Source organism: Marmota monax, unplaced genomic scaffold, assembly GCF_021218885.2.
Source record: "Marmota monax isolate L192 unplaced genomic scaffold, Marmota_monax_Labrador192_F-V1.1 WCK01_AAM20220418_F8-fsc00046, whole genome shotgun sequence".
Classification (NCBI taxonomy): Eukaryota; Metazoa; Chordata; class Mammalia; order Rodentia; family Sciuridae; genus Marmota; species Marmota monax.
The window spans coordinates 12642422-12663774 of NW_026692486.1; positions in this window are offsets into that span (position 1 = coordinate 12642422).

Sequence of the window (21353 nt, forward strand, 5' to 3'; positions counted from 1 at the left end):
TTTGAGGGGGGGGAGTGTCAAAGTATACATTCTTTGGTTTATTTCTACCTCTGTTATGATTCTTCATCATTATTTTCCATGACTTACTTTTCTTTTATTTATGCCTAAAGTGTAGCTCCTCTCTAAGATTCTGTCTTGGAATTTCTACTCCCATTCAAAATCCTATCTGGATAATCTTGTTTATTCCCAAGACTTCATTACTTCATAAATCCCAAATTTATGACTCAGTCAACTAGAACATCTAAGCACACAACAGGCACCACAAATTCAACATGTCCCAAAGGGAACTGACTCTCTGTCTGGAATCTTCATCTTTGTATTATCTTTCTCAGTAAATAAATGAATCACTTCCACAATTCTCTAAGTTTTCCAAGCCAGTGAATTGAAAGTCATTCTCCACTTCTTATCTTTCTCATCTTCATCACTAAGTTGTATGGACTCCAACTACTTTTTATTATTACTGCCTCAGTTTAGGCCACCATTTCTTGCTTAGATTACCAAAACAGCCCCCTGACTATTCTCTCTTGCTCCATCCCCCACCCCTTATCCGTGATCTTCAAATACAGAAATCCTATCATTTTCTTAAGATTCTTTATTACTCTCTTTACCAATACAATGAAAACAAAACTCCAATGGAATGTGCAATATCTCTTCTGACTTGATCCTCTCTTTTTTCTCTTATTCTTATCACCTATTTCTCAACCTTTACATTTCACTTCTTTTCATACTGAACTCACTACTTGGAATTGCATTCTTTTAGTTCCCTGCCCAGGGCCCTCATGTCCTATGCATAGATGCTATCTCAGCAGAGGAATGCTTCCCCCATTCCATTTTCCACCTGAATTCTTGTTCTTCAGAACTAGGCTCCAAGCATTGTGCCTGCCAAAACCTCATTGGATCTCAGCAATCTGAGCAGTCATCTCTCTTAACTATTCCTGTACTACTTTCTTCATACAACGTGTATACTCACTGCACTTTGGAAAAATAGTAAAAATAAATAATGACCTTTGAAGAAACAAAGCCACAACTGGATGACATAGGACCTGGAGAGAGAAAAGTGAAGGAAAATATTATCACAACACATTGAGCTTGGTTCAGTGAAGACTGTGGAGGAAGACACTGGCAACAAAAGTAATTAAAAGGATTTTAACATCAAAGAGAGAATGGGTGAGGAGAGGAAGGAAGAAGAAAGGAGTAAGAAAGAAAAAAAGAAAAAGATAAACCTGTTTATAGGAGATTCACTGATGAGTGGTGTGATCTCCTTGGAAGAAGAATTGTAAGTTCTAATATTTGATGCACCTTATATGCTAAAAATATCTAGCACTTGAAACATAAACGGGGTGAGGAACAAACATATTCTCTGGACCCAGGATTTCTGGGATTTTTCAGCTTTTCCCCTTTAATTTTTGGATGGCTGTAATTTCTGTGATGTCCCTTGAAAAATCCCAACTCTGATAGGTCAAAGTTATTGGAACCAAATGCAGACAATTTGTTACCAGCAGCTCAGTCCTTGTCCCTGATGCCAATCCAAAAACAAGTACATGGTTTTGAGAAAAAGGAAAAAGAAGGTTTATTGCTTTGCTATCAAAGGAGAAACACAAGGGGACTCCTGTCCCAAAGGCTATGATTCTGCCATTAGCAGGAGCAGGGGGCTTTTAAAGAGGTGATTCTTTAAAATGAGATTAGGGAGAAAAGATCAGGAAGGAGAAGATCAAGAAGGAGGAGATCAAGAAAGACAAAATTAGAGAAAAGATCAGGGAGGAGAAGGTCAGGGAGAAGAAGGTTGGGGAAAAGAAAAAAGCCTGAACTTTCAAAGTGACAAGGGATGTAGTCAAAGCATCAAGTGAACCCCTGTTACAAATTCACCACACATCTTCTCACTGCCAAGTCTAGAACTCTGATTCTTCATTGTATCTAGAAAGGTTCAGGTCCCAGTCTGTAAACACAAGCAGGAAGCATCTTCAAGCAGGGAGATGATGTTGGGAGGACCCAGGACTTGCCATTCCCCAGATATGGTACAGAGCACTTAATGGGATTCCGGGGAAGCCTGAACTAAATTGAGCATTTGAGAGCCACAGGGTGTAATTACTTCTATAAAAATGCTTGAGTCATTGACCACTGAGGAACTTTTTACTCAAAGGGTCTGTTATTAACAAAAAATAAAAATAAAGAATACCTCTGGGTTCAATCCCCTAGACCCCCCAACCAACCGCCCCCAAAAGGTCCAAATAATTTACTTTCTTTTTTGCTTTACATAGGCAGCTGCTAGGAAGAATTTTGATGCTAAGAACTGAGAATTATGGCATGTGCCAAAAGGATTTGAAAATTGGGATCTAACTTGTGATCTAATTAAACAATAAGACCTGACAAAACAGTCACTAGGGTTCTGTTAATGACTTCCTGGGGCAGTTCAACTTCCAGGGTCAAAGCAGAGCAAGGGCAAGGTCATCTGCCTTTGGCATTATTATTAAAAATAATGCCTCTACTGTTCCTCCCCCACCACTTCTCTCTTTCTCTGTCTCTGTTTGCTAGAAAAAAAAAAAATCATACACTGAAACAGTGACCAGAAAGTCTGATTTGAAAGTCCCAAAACAGCAAGACAAAAAAAAAAAAAAAAATTCTTAACAATTATCTAAAAATATGCAAGAAAGAAATAGCACACCACAACCCACAGCTCTACCAAATAGAGGCAGAAAGTGAGGCAAAGGAGTTGGACAGCTTGAGAACATACATCGCCACAATGAGTGACATGAAGGAAAAGGCACAGGCAGCAAATAGATAGTCAAACTCCAACTCCCACACGTGGAAACATCTGCTCACTTTGTGGCCACACCTGTTGGCCCAGCTCAGCTCTGGAGGGAGGCTTATCAGCATCTCCTGCTTTGGGGTGTGACTCTCTGGAGGTCTTGTTGGCTCTGTCCATTTTAGTACTGGTGATTTTTTTTTTTTAAAGAGCCACTGCACTTGTTCAGGTGAAAAATTAGATTATTTCACTGAATAAAAACCTAGCTCTTCAAAAAAATAGCAGCAACAACAACACTTACTGCATGGCATCAAAGCTAGATTAAGAAAAGTCATAAAAATGTCTCTAATAGAGGCTTTTAGATTATTAAGACTGCTTTTGAGTTCTTATTTTCAAAACAAAAAAAATGTTTTAAAATTTTAGATTAATTTTATTTTTTGGGGGGCACAAATGTAGTTTTTTTTTTTTTTTTTCTACATTATTCCCCATGTTAAGTCCTTTGTGAATGATGTGGTAGCTGACTTCAGGCTGAAAATTAGACCTTCTTGCATAGATAAAATAGACGAAATATAAGATGCCTATAAATATGTTCCTTGCACTTTTGGGGACAGTTTTGGTTATGCAATTCAGGAAACCTATTTTCAGACTCTTTTTTGTTTCAAATAATTTTCAACATTCTTCATTTAAAAAGAAAGGAAATACAGAAGTATCATACCTGTGATAAATTTGACTCAAATATAATTAACTGAAAAAAATATATATATTTTTTAAGAAAATAAAGACTTTGATTGTAAAGGGACTCTGTTTGCCAGGCCTCCTCATGCTAAAGATAGAACCTACAAATCTCCCAAGGGAACTGTCCAGAGGAGAAGCTGGGACCAGCCCCAGACAGGATTTTTTAGCTTTCTCTCTTGGGCCTGAGGTGGAGACTAGCATTTCAAGGGATTCTCCTGCACAGTTATTGCTGGTCATAATCTTCAGAAATGCTGGTCTGCCTATTTTGTGTACAGCTTTTCTAATTTCCAAAATTATGATTACATCTGCAAATATGACCAGGGGAGTTTATTTAAGCAGGTAAAACTGATTCACTCATTTAATCTTCCTCATAAAGATTTATTCACCTTCTTGTCCTCTAAAACACTGAGCCTTCTTTTTAAGTTTTTAATGCAGCAAACATTATCCTACCTGCCCATTTCCTTTGGGATTTCTGCATGGTTTACTCTAATTACTCGCAATGCCAGACCTTGTGTGCTATGAACAACTTCAAAGAAAAAAACTAGAAAAGGAACTGTGTGGTGTTTCCCACCCCCACCCCCCTTCCCTTCCTTTCCTTCCATTTTTTCTTTCTTTTTTTTCTCTCTCTCTCTTCTTTTTTTTTTTTTTTTAGAGACATGCCATCAAGGAGACAAGATAGCATTTTGCTCTCATAATGTGATGGACAAATCATATGGATGATCTATTAGGATGATGGATGGTATAAATTTTAATATGAAACATCAACTGTAGTGAATTTCTCCTAGAATGTCTTTGAAATGAACAGTCTCTGTTTGGTCTGAATTTAATAGTCAGGTCTCTAAATTTAAAACTTCTTGGGTATAAAAAAATTTTGATTGATTTTAATTATGTTCATTGCAAGAACCATTAAAACCTTTGTTCAAAGTCATTGTTTCGTGAGGAACTACCTGACAATGGACCCATTTCTTGCCTAGAGGCTAAATAGTATCTTACCCTGGATGTCTATTTACACTATTGTCCTGACTAAATGTTATTTCCCTACTTTCTGTTTTTATTCCATAAAGCCGAATTAACCCAATGAAATTGTTTTTGTCTGGCTCTGTTTTGTTTTGCTACAGACTCTTTATTTTCTTAAAATGTTTTGTTCAAAAGACATTTCTTATGTGTTTACTAAGTGTGAGGATTCACATCCCTTGGCCTTGAAAACCATGATCCTGTCTTCACAAAATTCCCTGTCTTCTGTGAGTCAGAGACAAATAAAACAATTGGAGTTATAAGATATGATGAATGCTTTGCTAGTTATGTGTCTAAAGTGCTTTGGGAGCAAAAAGGATGGAGTAACTAACTCATAAGTGTCATTTTATAATTCTAATCAAAATAAGATTCTCATAGAATTATCGAGCTTGAAAGTATGTCACTGGTTAAAATTAGAACTAGTTTGAAAAATCTGACTGTTACTTCCTAGTCATATGACATTTTTAAAATTACTTAACCACCTTGAACTTTGATTGCCTTTTCTATAAAATACTGATGTTAATCCATACGGTTGTAGAATAGTGAGAATCAGATCCAGTAACTAATTCTATAACTACCACCACTATTATGGATGGGCTTTCATTCTTGAGCTGTGACCAACACCTTATATATGTTATTCAATAAACCTTCATAACGGTCTTCTGAGGTCTGTATCCCATGTGTTCCCATTGTACAGGTGAAGAAATTAAAGTGTCCAAGGTCACAGCCAGTTCTTTGAACCCAGGAAGACTTTAGATCTCACCTATAGTCACGATACTGAATTAGTTCAACAGAGCTACCATTCTCCCTGTTTAAATATTATTGTTGTAACTATTACTATTGATGAAAATCAGACATCACCTACTTAGAGCCCTTCTTTTATAAAGAAAGATCAGAGTATTGAGTGTTTAAGACTTGGTGAAGCATAGCAAGTGGGGAAAAAAAAAGAGATTAAGTGTCTTAGAATATTTGTCTGCTATACCAAAATACCAGAGACTGGGAATTTTCTAAAGAACAGGGATTCCTCATGATTCTGGGGAATGAAATTTAAGGTCAAGGTGCTGGCAGGTTTGATTGTCTGGTGAGGGTTTCTTTCTTCTTCCAAGATGGCATCTTATTGCTGCATCCTCCTAAAGGGCAGAATGCTGTGTTGTCACATGGCAGAAAGCAGAAGAGCAAGCCAGCCAAACACAGCCTGAAACCTTTTTGACAATGAGTCCTCGTGGCTTAATCATCTCTTCAAGGACCTCCTCCTCCTCCTCCTCCTCCTCCTCCTCCTCCTCCTCCTCCTCCTTCTCCTCCTCCTCCTTCTTTTTAAGTCATTGATGGATCTTATTTTGCTTATTTATATGCAGGGCTGAGAATCGAACACAGTGCCTCACACATGCCAGGCAAGTGTACTACCACTGAGCCCAGCCCCAGCCAAAGGACCCACTTCTTGACACTATCACATTGGCTGTTGAGTTTCAACACCTAAATTTGGGAGGTGACACACTTAAACCATAACAACTAAGACTTCTGAGTAAATTCAGTATATCATTTGGTCATTTGTTTTTGTATTGAATATTGGTTTTTAAATTATAAAATCATGTTTTGGCCAGAAAAATCAAGGCTGCTTCACATCAATCTTCAGAAACAAATTAATCTGGAATAAACTTCAGGTTTCCCTCTTTCTGGAGGTTGCATCTATGAACATGCAATATCACAGGCACATTTCATGACTCTGAGATTACTCAAATGTATAGAAAGAAGGATCCTGCCCAGGGCTTAGGGAACCAGGATCCTATTTCCCCTCTCTGTATGCTACAGAATCATAATGTTTCAGAAACTAAGGGACCTGGAACCTCAAATTCATCTAACTCTACATGTCACAGGAGCATAAGGCACAGCTGCATGTGAGAGGACAGAGGCAACACCAAACACTGATTGGTGTGCACAATGCTCTCGAAACAAGAACATGAAAGCTAAATCACTACATTTCCTGAATTACCGATAAAACCTTTATTTTTTTTTAGGCTTTTTGATTGGACTTATCTAGCAATTCAATGTTCTTTCTATCTCACCCAATGTTAACAGAAAAGAAACTAAAAAATAGATGTAAACTTCATTATCATTTAGTAAAGGAGGAAAGCATCTGAAGACTAATTCAGATTAAAATAAATCTTTCATCATTATGAGGGAATAATATATAGGAATAGTATGTGTTTAAGGGCTGGGGTTGTGGCTCAGTGGTAGAGTGCTTGCTTAGCATGTGTGAGGAGGCATAAATAAATAAATAAATAAAATTATTACTTAAAAAAAAAGGATTAGTATGTGTTTAAGGTTTACAACTTGTCAAATAACCACCATAATCAAGCTAACTAACCTTTCTAGACCTCACATGAATATCACTTCATCACTTCTTTCCTTTATTCTTTTTCTCTCCCTTCCCTCCTCTCCCCTCCCCTCTTCTCTCCTTTCCTTCCCTCCCTCCCTCTCACCCAACCTACCTACCTACCTTCCTTCGCGTCTTTCTCTCTCCTTTTCTTTTCTTCTTTCTTTGTCTCTCTCTTTCTTTCTTCCTGGTGAGATCTCTTAATCTCTACCTCTTAGAATATCTGAAGTGTGCAATATAGTGTTGTTAACTAGTCATCATGTTGCACATTGGCCTTCAGAACCCATTTATTTTTCATAGCTTAAACTTTTTACCCTTTGACCAACACGTCCTTGTTCCCTACTACCACGGTCACACTTGACAACTACCATTATACTCTGCTTTTTACGAGTTTGCCTATTTTAGATTCTATATATGAGTGAGTCATGCAGTATTTTTCTTTCTATGTCTGGCTTATTGCACTTGGCAAAATGGACTTCAGGTTCACTCATGTCATGGATGCATGACTTCCTTCTTTTTTTAAAGGCTGAACAATATTCCATCGCATGTCGATATTTGCTACAATTTCACTACACATTCATCTTTTGACAGATATCTAAGTTGTCTGCATGTCTTTGATATTGTGAACAATGTTGGGGTGAACATGGGGAGGGAGGGGATGTCTCTCAGATCTAGATTTCATTTCCTTTGTGCATATACCCAGAAATGATATGGGTTATATGGTAGTTCTATTTTTAATTTTTTGAGCCATTTCCATGATATTTTACATAGGGGGTTTGTCAACTTATCTTTCCACTGAGATTATACCATAATTCTCTTTTCTCTACATCCTTGTCAACACTTATTATCTCTTGTCCTTTTAATGATAGTAATTCTATCAGGAGTGGGATGATACCTCACTTCAGTTCTAAGTTCTCTTTTACTAACAAATAAGATTTCTCCAAAAGTAACATTACATCCACCGTAGAGAAAAATCAGATCACAATACCCTATGTTTTCATTTATCTATCTATATTTCCTTAGAATTATGATCAGGCCCTCAAAATGTAAGTCCTACTGTGCTGGTGCCTTTCTACTGTGGTGGCAAATACTTGAGATAAACAAAAGAAGGAGAGGTTTAACTTGGTCATGCTTTCAGAGATCCCTTGTTTGGCTCCATCACTTCAGACCTGTAGAAAGACTGGTGGGGAACACAAAAGCTGCTCACCTTTCTCAGCCAAGGAAGCAAACAGAGAGAGAAAGAGGCCTTGTTGCCTGCATACCTCTTTCTAGGATTGTCTCACTGACCTAACTTCTTTCTACTCACTGGGCCCCACCTCTACTTTTTAAGGGTTTTTGTTTGTTTGTTTGTTTGTTTTTATTTAAAAGGATTTAATTTTGTGAAATCACATTAAAATTGGAAAAACAAAATTAGAAACTCTTACAGTTTCCAATAGCATGGCAGGCTGGCAATCAAGCCTTTGACGTATGAGCTTTTGAGGGACACTAGATCCAAACAACAGGAACCACACAGTGTACCGGTGAAGTCTAATTAAATTTTCACAAAAAAACTCTGCAATCTTATTTCATTTTTCATAGAAATAATCTGAATCTCCAAAAGATGAAATCATTAGTCCAGGGTCTCACATCTTATACAAGGCACAAGCTGGATCACAACTCAGGTATTTCTGACTCCAAAGATGGCACCCTCTTCATAAAGTTAGATAGCTTCTGGAAGAGACACTGAGCTATGATTCTACCTGAAAGAGAAGCAACATGATTAAGGAAGAGAACAAAGTATGGCTGGTTCAGGAATATAATCCAGATTTCTAAATCCTCTTAGTGACTGGAAAATAGCCTCCATCACTTGGTTTGGAAAGAACAAGCAGTTACAAAGAAGGGAAGAGGCAAAAAGGGCCCACCAAGAGCAATAACAGGTCTTTCAAATCCACGTTTGGAAGAGTCCTGTGGCTGGGTTATGGTGCCTGAATGTCAGTCAGCTTTACATCACTGTGACCAAAATATCCAACCAAAGCAATGTTGAGGAGATTAGTATTTTGGCTCACAGTTTCAGTGCTTTTAGTCCATGGTCAGATGACTCCATTGCTCTGGGCCTGAGATGAGGTGGAACATCATGGTAGAAGGGCAAGGTGGAGGGAAGCTGCTTACTTCATGGTGCAGGAAGCAGACAGAGGGGAAAGGGCTGCCAGGAAGATGAACCTTTCCAGGATACATCCCCAGTGACCCACCTCCTCCAGCCAGGCCCCACCTGCCTACACTTACCATCTGGGCAGACCATTCAAACTAGGATGGATAGATGAAATCACAGTGCTCATAATCTAATTTTTGCACCTCTGAAAATTCCTTTCTCCATGAACACAGGGGTTTCGTGGGGCCACCTCATATCCAAACTATAACAATCTTCACCACACACACCTGTAATATAATATTCAAATACACCTGGTATCATCAAACTGCCTTTCCTACTTCTGTCCAGAGAGAAAAGAGATGTTAATCTTGCCCTTGGTTGCTGATAGAAATATCATTGTTCTTCCCTTCAATTTTTAAAAAAATATTTATATTTTAGGTGTAGATGGACACAACACAATGTCTTTATTTTTATGTGGTGCTGAGGATCAAACCCAGGTCCCACCCGTGCTAGGCGAGTGCTCTACCACTGAGCCACAATCCCAGCCCCACTTCAATTTTTGAGAAACAAAGTCCAATCTATCAAATATATATGTCAGTAAAAGAAATTCTAATATTTCACATTTGGATCTGTTGGAAGAGCTTTTTTCGTGTTCTTGGATTAATTAAAAAATTATAGCTCAGATAAGGGAGGATACCATGGTTAACCATTGTAAAATGTTGTAAAAATGCTGCAAATGTATCTCATTCTGTCTAGAAATATTTTTAAACTTGAAAGTGCAGAGAGAAAAAAAAATTCACCACAAGTCACCGGCTTTATGCTTTGTGGAACAAAATTAAATTGTATAAAGTATTTCATAAGGAAGGTCTCCTATGGACTCTTTTTATATGATGAATTTTAAAAATCTCCCCCCCACCCAATGTCACAATTTTTTTTTTTAAACACTAGAAATTCTGTGGAGATGCCAAAGGGTCTTTAAGCAAAGAAGAAGTAGAAATCAATGCTAGAATTATTATTTTGAACACCGTATTGACAGCTATAATAAAGTTATAGCAACTAGACCTGGGAATGTAAAGTCAGTTAATGGACTTTATTTAGACAACATCAGATAAGGACATTAGTAATAACTGTTATCTTGATGGATAACCTTAAATTCAAGAAAATGTTTCCCCAAACACAAGTTGTTGTGAATTCCTTTCCCTTTTATCTTACAGTAGGCAGAAGATTGCAACCTCCTATTATGAAATAGCATCATAAAATGCAGAGCACAACCACCCTGACGAAAACCACCTTTCTCCTCTGCTGATACAGACAAACTAGCAGTAAATGCTTTTTGAGCTCCTGGCGTGCAGATAAATTCCTACGGACGTCCCCAATTGGACTGAGAGATTGAGAGACACAAGGGAGAGAATAGCTGAGGCCAGGAGAATTTAACATGGCAATTAGCAACCCTTTGGCTTCGCTAGACCCCACAGCACAAGACAGGATGCAAGGAACCAAAAATCTCTCCAGCAGAGTAGATGATAAATTGGTTGGGTCCCTGGGGTTGCTGGACACAGTTATTATCCAATGGCAGGCCTGGATGGTGTGAAAGTCTATGTAGTGAGGTCAGAAAATGAAACAGGGCTTTAAATTCCCAAGGAGAGCTCCTTTGCTTACGTCTCAATTGGTGTGCCCTTTCCCCTTGTTTTGGAAGGCTCCGGATCACATCACATAATCTGTATTACCTTCTCCATCTGAACAAATAGCTTCCAAAACATCAAGTATATAAAGCAATTGTAACTATTATCACCCATGATTCTGTCCTTGAAAAGTTAGAAAAGTAAAAGATAAAATTGAAAATAAAAATATTTAAAGACTCACAAAACTTTGCTGTTTTTTTTTTCTTTTTTCTTTTAAGCAGGGGAGGAAGTGTCACAGGCAAGAGGACTCAATCCTTTGTCTGTATCGATACTGAAAACTACTTTTAGGTGGTATTTCACTCATCATGTATGACTCATAAAAACACAGTTCTGTATTGAGGAGCACTCTTCACATTTCTCAATTTCTTAGGGTCTCAGTATTCTCATCAGAAAAGCAGGTCTAGTAGTATTGCCTATACAAAAATGTGATGATTAAATGAATTCATACATGCAAAATGCTAAGAGTGCTTGGGGTCTAGAAATTTCTCAGATGTGTAGGTGGTGGTGGTGATGATGATGATGATATCGAAAAAGAAGAAGAAGATGATGATGATGATGGATTTTAATGTCACTTTAGATCGATTTTATAATCCATAAAGTAAGGATCACTTCTGCCTATTTTAGGGCTAAAACCCCAGCATTTAAGCACACTGCTGGAAGCACAATTAATATTTATTGATTGACAGAATGAATAATTACATTAGTTTTTTAAATGCTGAATTCCACACTTGTGTTACTATTGATCTAACTTAATTATGAGGATTATTAGGAGTCATTAAAAAAGAAGAGGGAAATATATTTAGTAAAATCAATGTCATCAGAATACATTTATTGAGGGGCTATTATGTGTAAAGCACAGTCTTTGGAATATCAATTTGTAATGGGTAAAAAAAAAAAAAAAAAAAAAAAGTACAGAGGATAACCTAACATGGAGACTGTGTGTGTGTGTGTGTGTGTGTATATATATATATATATATATATATATATATATATATATATATATTCAAATTATATATATTCATACATATATTCTAATTATATATATTAGATTATAACTATAAACTATATATATATATATGCCCACATATATATAACTAATTATTCAGTTTACCTATTATTAGGTATATATTATTAGAATGTATATTTTATATATATATATATATATATATATATATATATATTTAGCATAAAAAAGGGGCCATATGAAAATCCTATAGACATTTCAATTGCATTTTTTTTCAAATATCTAATAAACTTCAAAATGTCAATGTCAAGTTCCTCTCTCTAATCCTCTCCCTCCCTCTCTTCGTCTCTCTCTCCCTTTCTCTCTCTCTCCCTTTCTTCCTTCTCTTTCTCCCATCCTCTCTCCTTTCCTCCTTTCTTTCCCTCTTCTTCTCCTTTCTCTTTTTCCTTCACCTTTTTCTCTTTCTTTCTCAGCAGGCCACATTCTTAAAGACCACATTCTTAGATGCCTTAGACCAAGTAACTAGCAAAGAGAGAATGTAAAACCCTTGCAATGTTAATCTTTCTGTGAAACTGGTCCTTGAGATTTTCCACTAGGCACTCTTGTAGCTGGCACAGGAGCCACCTCTAGAGGGAGATGGGAAGACCACTCCCACTGGAATTTCTTCCAGAGTTCCATAGCACTGGCCATGGCAGTCATGACTGACGTATGCTTTAGGACAGAATGAGAACTCTGAACTTTCAAGCCAGTTCTCCTCATCTTCAGAGAACTAGGGTGATATTTGGTGGGTCATTTAGCAGTATCAGTGTTTAAATTGAATGCTGTTTTTTTTTTTTTTTTTTTTTTGGGTGGTGCCAGGGATTGAACCCAGGGCTTTTTGCATGCTAGGCAAGCACTTTACCAACTGAGCTATATCCTCAGCCCCCCATCCCTGCTTTTCTTATATTGAAATTAACTGAATTGAAATTGAATTAGTTTGAAGTTGAAAGTCAGTGCTGAATGTGTGAACATTGGGCAAAATTTAATAGTCTAGTCTAGGTTTAAAGTTCTCTTGAACTTGTAAAATCTTAGTTCAATGCAATAGTTTCAGAAGGAAGTGCCTGAAAATGAATCACATTTCCTGTCCTAACAGTGTCTGAAGTTCAATGGTCATTTTTTTCTGTGCCCTGACAAAATGACTTTTGCCTAGCTATGCTAGCCGACTCAGTTTTTGCTGTTTCCTGTTTGTTTGGTTTTGTGCTCTCATTGTTCTGTGCTGAATAGATGATTCTGTCATCACTCAGTTTACTTGACAGACATTTAGTAATTGATTCTGTGGGTTGGGCACTCAGAGACACAAAGTCAAATTGTGCTCCAAAACTCCCCTGGCAACCTTTGTCTAAAGTAACTGCCCTCTTTGCTCCTCTACTCCCTATGCCCCTTGCCTGTCCTGTTTCGCTTCGTATCATTTATAACCTCATGTTACATATTCATCTGCCTCATTTGCATATTGTTTTTCTCACTGTGTTTTAAGTAGGCAGAGGGCAGTGCTTGATACAAAGTAGGGACACACACAAAAAGTATCTGCTGAAATAATTATTGAACGTTAGAAGGAACACCTTACCATGCATTGTATTCTTTAACCTGGGGGGTGGTCACAGAGGTGTTCACTTTCTAATAAATCGTTGAGCTGTTTATTTTCAATGTGTGGGTTTCTTTGGGTATGTGTTATATTCAAGAAAGAGGAAGGTTAAAAACAAAACAAAAAACTCCCAAACTTTTAACAATCACAATACATTAGTTACTTACTGGCTGTACAAAGTAGTTCTCCACTACCAAGGTCAAAATGGTCTGCAGCAACAAAATCTCTGTATACTATGTTTTCAAAGCTCTGCCTAGATAGCAAAGTAACTGTCTAACTATTCATTTGCAAACTGAAAATCTTTATTAAGTGACTATTCCATTGTCCTTACCATGTACAAATAAATTTAAGGGCAGAATATTCTTTAGATGATAATTTCCCTGGGGCCTGCTGGTATCAAAACAAAAAAGTAGCAACTTAACTTCTCAGGCCCTTAGAATATCTACAAAGCTGTAGATTTTGAATGGCCTTTTTGAGATGAGAGAGTTGAAGTCTTCCCAGTGGTTCACAGGAAGGTGGGTAGGACAAACACTTAGTCCTGGTGAGACAGATCTTGCAGACTGAATGAGAGTAAAACACTGTATCCAGATTCAATGTAAAAAGTCACAAAAGCAATGAAAAAAATTTCAGTTTGACTCCATTGTTCAAATTAAATTCATGTGATGAATTTTTTTCTGCATTTTACAGCATCAATCTGTTCATAGAGAAGGTGTGGCTGGCAAGGTTGATGGGCATGCAACTTGGAGAAGGAGGTATTACGTACTTCTGGCATTCTTAGCTTTGCAGTTCCTCTCCCAGTGTGTCTCAGTAAGAGACCACCTCTGCCTGCAGCACACATCACCAATGGGCCTGAGTGCCCATGTCAGGATGTCAGGCCTTCATGTCCCCAACTATGGTTACATTTGAGAAACACGTTAGGACCAGTTACATTAAATAAATGTTTTTATTGCTTATGAAAGCCAATGTTGTAGAAACCAAAGAAAATAATTATGTTCTACTTAAGGGCGGTTTATTTCAGATTCTAGCTAGGGTCCCACTGTGGCCACTGCTTACATTTTTCAAAATTGATTTTCCACCCTCTGAACAGTTACTCTGAAGTTACGTGTGGCATTTCCTCCCAATAACAGTGATACAGTGCCTTTGAAACATTTCCTGGTATTTCCCATTTTTCTTTCTTTCTGTAGTACTCATTTCTTTGACACATTCTTTCCAGGAGAACTTGTACCATGGTTCTACCCTGCTAACTGTCGCCCTGTGTGACCCAGGGAGATGGGGGAATCGGGAACTTTTACAAGCAGAATTTTAATTACTCCTTGGAAATGGAAGGCTTTGCTTGCATTAGTCTCCCCTCAATAAGTCTTACTCACTTTCACGCACTAAGCATTAAGGCCTGCACTAATCGGTTCTCGTTGTATTGCTCCCCAAGGCAAGCTCGGCAAGGAGAAGTTGGTCTATAGAGCTTATCCAAGCTCCCTGCCTGTCTCCTCTTTCTTCTCTTCTCTATTAAGGATATTTGCCATCTGCTCCTTCCCTGAGGCCCCAAGCACCAGCTTCCCTAGGTCTGGAATTTGACCCAGTCCTTCCCTCATGGCTTGATGTCATGGCACACATCTACCCATATTCCCTCAAAGTCCACCTGCCTCTGTCCTCCCACCTGAGATTTCTGTTTCCTGTTTCCGAAGGTAGCTATGGAAACACTAGCTGTTCACATCTGACAAAGGGTCTATAGTAGTTCCCCACCCCAAACCAGGGCTTTGCTTTCTGTGGTTTCAGTTAAACGCAGTCAACTGTGGTCTAAAATTATTAATTGGAGGGAGAAAGAGAGACATTATGCATTATTATGATTGTTCTATTTTATTACTTGCTAATCTCCTACTGTGTCAATATATAAATTAAACTTTATCATAGGTATATATGTAGAGGGGGAAAAACAGGATATAAAAAGAATTTGGTAATATCTGCAGTCTTAGGCATCTACTGAGGGCCTTGGAACACATTCCCTCAGACAAGAGGGACTACTATATCCATGTTTTTGGAGACAGATATCTATAGACTGGGAGAGAGAAGGCCTCAACTCACATTCCAACTCTTCCACTGAGGGTTTGGGTGACAAATCTCATAGTTTATAAACCTTAGTTTTCTCACATGTAAAATAAAGTGGGGTTGACAATACATATTCTGTGGTGTTGCAAGGCTCAAATTAGTTAAAGTAGGTGAATATGCTTGCAAATTGTAAATTTTCCAGCTGTACAATGTTATTTTAACTAATGATATGGGAGAGAAATTTGGTCTTTCTCTACTGTCAGCCTGAAGGTTGTGACCTGCTCCACCACCGTGCAGAGGGTTTTTGCTGGAGGGCAAAGGATGGTTTGTTCTTATGATTTCAGAAATGAACACCTGTTTCAGCCAGCTTTTTCACTGCTGTGACTAAAGTGCCTGACAAGAACAATTTTAAGGAGGACAAATTTACTCTGGGGTTCACAATTTCAGAGGTCACAGTCCATACCAGGCTGGCTCCACTCCTCAGGGCTCCAGGTGAAGCAGAATATCATGGCGGAAGGGTATGGCAGAGAAAATCAGTTCAGGACAGGGCCATCACTAAGCAGTGAGAGACTAAGTTCAGCTCACCAAATATATACCCCAAAAGCACGTCCCCAATGACCCACTTCCTCTAGCCATACCCTACCCACCTGCAGTTATCCCTCAGTTAATCCCTGTCAAGGGATGAATACACTGATTAGGTTAACACTTTCATAACCCAATCATTTCACCTCTAAACCTTCTTGCATTGTCTCACACAGGAGCTTTGGGGGGACACTTAATATCTAAACCATAACAGCACCCAACTTCTCAATTTGAACCCCATGCCCAATCCCCTGCTCCCAAATTTTCATTCATAAATGCTTTAACTCCAGTCTGCCTTCAGTGTGAAAACTCCAAGAAACCCAATCCTCTCTGGGTAGGTGACTTACCTTGGAGAATCAGTACACACACAATGATAGAATTTATAGCATGGGAGTAAGAACCCTGCCTCCATCCCAAGTCTGCAACCCCCTAAAAAAAATTCAGGGCAAGTGGCACTCTGGAGATATGGAACATGCCTCAAACTCATTAGGAAACTCTGGTGGGAGAAGGGGCTCATAACTGAATATTATGTGGTGTTATGTGACATCTAGGTGGAGCAAGTTGTCAAAGGAACCCTCTTTGCACAAAGTTCTTGAGGTTGGGGGTCAGAAGGCATCCTCTCACCCATGTCTGTACCTCCTACATGTTTCCAAAATATGTAAATATCTATTTTGAGATGCCAGAGAAGAGCAGACAAAGGAGAAGAAAAAAACATTCTGAAAGCTAAAACGTTGAACAACCTACTATTATGCAATCCTTATGTCAGTATCTCTGATTAGTACACCTCACAATGCCAGGCTTTGGGAGAGGAACAAAACTCAGACATGTTTTCATTCCATAAGGCTCAGGTTGGTGCAGAGGGTTACCTGGTCACCACTGTAGAATTCAGCAAGGAATTCCAATGTTCATGAATGTTCTGGCTTTCTGTCTTGTACAATTGACTCCGAGTCTCAATTAAAATGAAATCTAAATGCAAAATCCCCAAGTGTCAATTTCATTAGGAAAAAAAAATGCTTTCAATAATTTTTATTGGCTTGAGACTTTGCCAGTGATACTCATAGTCATGTCTTGACCTGATTCCAGTCTTAAAAATAACAAAAAATTTAAATGTCATAAATCTCTAAGTTTAAACTTCTTCCTATGGGTTGAATTTAAAACTCATTGGTGTAATAAAAGCACTATTTAAACTTAACACCGATGGAAAATTCACAGAAATAGAGGATCCTGCCTGTCAGTAAGATGCGCGCTTATCAATGCCTCCTTTTAACTGACGATAATCACTGTGTGTGTCCAACATCACACAAGTCTGTTTCCATGGAACAATTATTAGCAATGCATGATGAACATATTGTGGGTAAACTTTTCTCCTTAGCTCTAAGGACAGTCATAAGACTTCCTAATCAGCTCTTTGAATTAGTGTGCTTCCTAGAAAACTTATTGGAGAGGTATGTGAGCAGGGTAGCTGCCTCTGTTTTTCTAGTATTACTGCAGCTTCAGAGCAAAGCTCATGGGCTCATTTGAAAATTCTTTTAGTGTTTTCATCCTAGCTTGTGGCACCACATTATATTTTGGTGTATAGAAAGCACAGTGTGTGAGGAGGATAATATCATATCAAAAAGAACCCTGGAGATAGCTGTAAAGTATACCAGTTAGCAACTCGGCGGAGAACCTTCCATCAAACAACCTGAAGTGAGGTTGCTTTGTTCATTAAACTGACCCTACATGAACCATTATTGCTATTTGGCTCTGAATTATTAAAAATCAGTAGCAAGATTTAGCACACCTCTAACTCCAGGCTCTCCTGTTCTTCAAGATAAAAACAGTCTCTCTTTGTGCTAGTTAGAAAACATATGTGAACGTACTAGCACTCAGCTTCTAGTGATAACCTTGTTAGTGTCTATATAACTGCATGTAACCACTCAGCATGACATCCTTTTCCATTTCTCTTTATGAATAATTTTGTTATACCTCATCCATTTTCTAGTGCTCTTTATTACAGCATGCTACTACATTTATTAGAGTTCCCATCAGAGAATTCTTCTTGTTATCCTTAATAGTGCCATGTACTGCCCTCTCTTGCCTGTAAAGCTGGCACTGTTCAAAGCACATTTATTAGTTTATAACCCTTACATTTAAAATTCCTGCCAAGAACTTCCTAGGTGAAGAATAAGTTTGCAATAAATATTCACACACACCACTGCCACCACTACCACCAGCAGCAGCAGCACCATCCCTTCCATTAGAATTACAGCGCCACTGAACTGCCTTTTAGTCTACAAGCATCAGAAAAGATGTAGGTTAATGACTTCTTCATTTACACCTGTTAGGACCAAGCCCTCTAGCAAGCTCCAAGGAGAAGTTCCTTTGGTTCTAGAACACACCTAGGACTTGAAGCTTTGAACTGATATGGTTTTTATTGTGCAGACTGATTAGAAACAGAAACAGGCTGAGGGTAAAGAGCAGCCCTAGTTTATGATGATTTCTCACCAGTCTAATTTCAAACCTTTTAAGGTTTCCCTGATTAGCTATTAGCATGTGACTTTGGCAAAGTGCCTTGGTTTGGGCCCCCTGGAAGATCACCTTTGTAATACAGCCATCCATATGCATAGATATAGAAAGTGAGTGGCACTTATCCCTTTGTTAGTTAATCACCTTATATGTAAAAAGGGAAGTCCCCCATCCCCTCCAGGGATAGAGCAGTAAACCTGTTTGTTCTCAATTCTTCAGAGGTAGGAGAGAAGGGGTTAGGAAAGTGGAAAGAACATGGACACTGGGAGCTAGAAGAGAAAAATAGTTAGCAGAAGAAAAGCAAGGAATGATACTATGGCCATACCAAACATCATTCAGCAATGGAATTTGCCAAATGTGCATTCACATATAACCGTAACATTACTAGAAGCTTTCATCACTTTTATTTCAAGTGAATTTACTCCTGCAGTCTCCAAACAATAAAGTGCATTGTTACAGGAAGACAGAAAGGCAGACATGCCAACCATCTCATAATTTTCTGAGCTCACAAAACCCTGATTATGCAGCTAGCTTCCCAAAGTCCTAATGGATAGCAAGAGACAGCCATCACCAATAACGGGACCATGTCACCAGGGAAAATCTACTGGGCTTCACTCATAATTAGGTTGTTTGATTCCCAGAGATATGTGTTCTCTACTACCAAGACCAGGAACTGCTATGCATACCATCATGAACAATCCTTTGACATACAGGAAGCACACACTCCCCACCTCCTGTTATTAATTGTTAATTAATATTTTTCACTAAAATCTTATTTTGCTGTACCCCCTCCCCTTTTTGCTGTTGGCCTCTAGAATATGCATGTTGCTGTGGAGGAGTATTTGCTCAAACTAGGCTTTATCACTGTTATTACCATTTTGAGATCACAAGCAGAGGTGTCAGATTTAGAAACAAAATATCCAGGTGTGGTAAAAGCCCAAACTTGGATGTATCCCAGTTGGTTATTTTTATACTCATTCATAATAATGACTGTCAAAATGGTGGCAGCTTTTGTTTCATTTAACTCTTGGTCCTCCATAGAGAATAAGCACTTTATCTCTCTTTCCCTTTTCTCCTATTTATCTCCTTCCTGATGTTGAGTTCTTCACAACTGTATCCGTAAATCTTGTTTGCATGATGTGTTCCATTTTAGGCAATATGAAAGCAGGGTTTTCCATTAAAAGGGAGACTGCCCAGTGTATAGACACATTGGGAAAAAAAGTATGCAGAATTGCTCAAGCCAATGCCTATTGTTCTTAAGACATGAATTCTAGGGCTGGGGTGGCTCAGTGGCAGAGTGCTTGCCTAGCATGTGTGAGGCACTGGGTTTGATTCTCAGCACCATGTATCATTAAATAAAATAAAGGTCCATTGACAACTAAAAAATATTTTTAAAAAGTTATAAATTCTAGAGCTTTGGTAATGTCTGCAGAAAAGTGTAATATTAGTATTTGAAGTGCAAGTACAAGAACTGGCTCATAAAACCTTGGTAAAGAGACCAAGTAAAATAGGTTCAAGAAATGTATTTGGTGCAGAATCAAGGGAAGTATTAGAGGGAGAAATTCCAGGAAAATTGAAATCTTTCTAGAAGATTTCTTATGCTAGTGAGAATAGAGACAGAAAAGGAGGAGGCATAAATGCCAAGAAAATGAAAGAACTCGTCTTAAGACAGAAAAGTAATGGAACGAGGGTCCAGAGGCTGGGGTAGCACCTGAGATCAAAGACCAACCAAAGAAGAACTAGTTAGTAACTTAGCGTAAAGGTATACCAAGTGCAGGTGTTTTTATTCTTGATATATTTCACTTAGTCTGGGGACTATTGGTAAGGGTAGAAAATGATGACAAAGAGAAAAAGGAAAAAATAGTCCATATTCAAACACAAAGTAAATCACAGGCAATTACTTCTACAAAGTGGTTCAAGATAGATTGAAGATGAAATTGATTGCCATTTGATTACAATTGATTTGCACATAATGCAAATTTTGCAGTAGACTTACAAAATTGCCCGCAGATGCTCATGAGCTTCTGCTTAGATAAACACAATAAGCCTTTTGACACCTAAAGTTGTTCCATCTGGGGCCTTTTCATGGGTAGTCTTTGGATAACACGGGTATCCCTTCTCTATTACTCCTAAACCCTCCTCAAATAAGAAGATTGTGGGGTTTCTTCATCTATTTTGGCCCTATCTCATCATATTAGTTTCTTCAAAATGTTTTAATTCAACAAATCATTTTTCTTCCCTTTGGTAAGAGTAAGTACATAATCTTGTGGCTGCTATCTTTAGTCTAGCAGCTAATATTTTTCCCAAATGACAATTTCTGCAGCTCCTTATCACTGAAGAACCTGCCTAGAGGTGAGTTTGGATCCTAGGAAAAAATCAAATACAAGTTGTAGAGGCACTATTCATCTTTCATTTATGGAGATTGTTTACCTTAACTTCTTGAGCCAACTGGGAAGCAAGTGAAGAATTTTTATGGCTAGATCAAAATCTGAATTCCTGTGATGACTGTAATATTTTTCTTGTTACTACCTGCATGTGTCATCGGTGGTAGTTAATGATTAGAAAGGGTTAGTGAAGGTACTTTCTCAATATTCTTACATCTATGTGTTTTTTTCAGCATTTCTTAGATTTTAACCTCATCTACCACCAAAAAAAAAAAAAAAAAAAAAGGGCCCTGTCGGGGCCATATTCCTCCTCCACCTTGGGATTTACCCATCTTTTGTCCACCCATCATAATTCTTACAAGCCTAAACACATTTCTGTAGTATGCCATGCACCAGTCAAATGCTATTCACTTTTACATCCAGTTTTCCTCAGTTCTATTATTGCCCCCCCAAATATGAAAAAATGCTAATTTCTTTGAATGTAACTCAAATTCACCCTATTCTAAGTATCTCTCTTTAAATCTTGTAGTCATTTCATAGTCATCTAACTCTTAGATATTTGTAATGTATGCAAA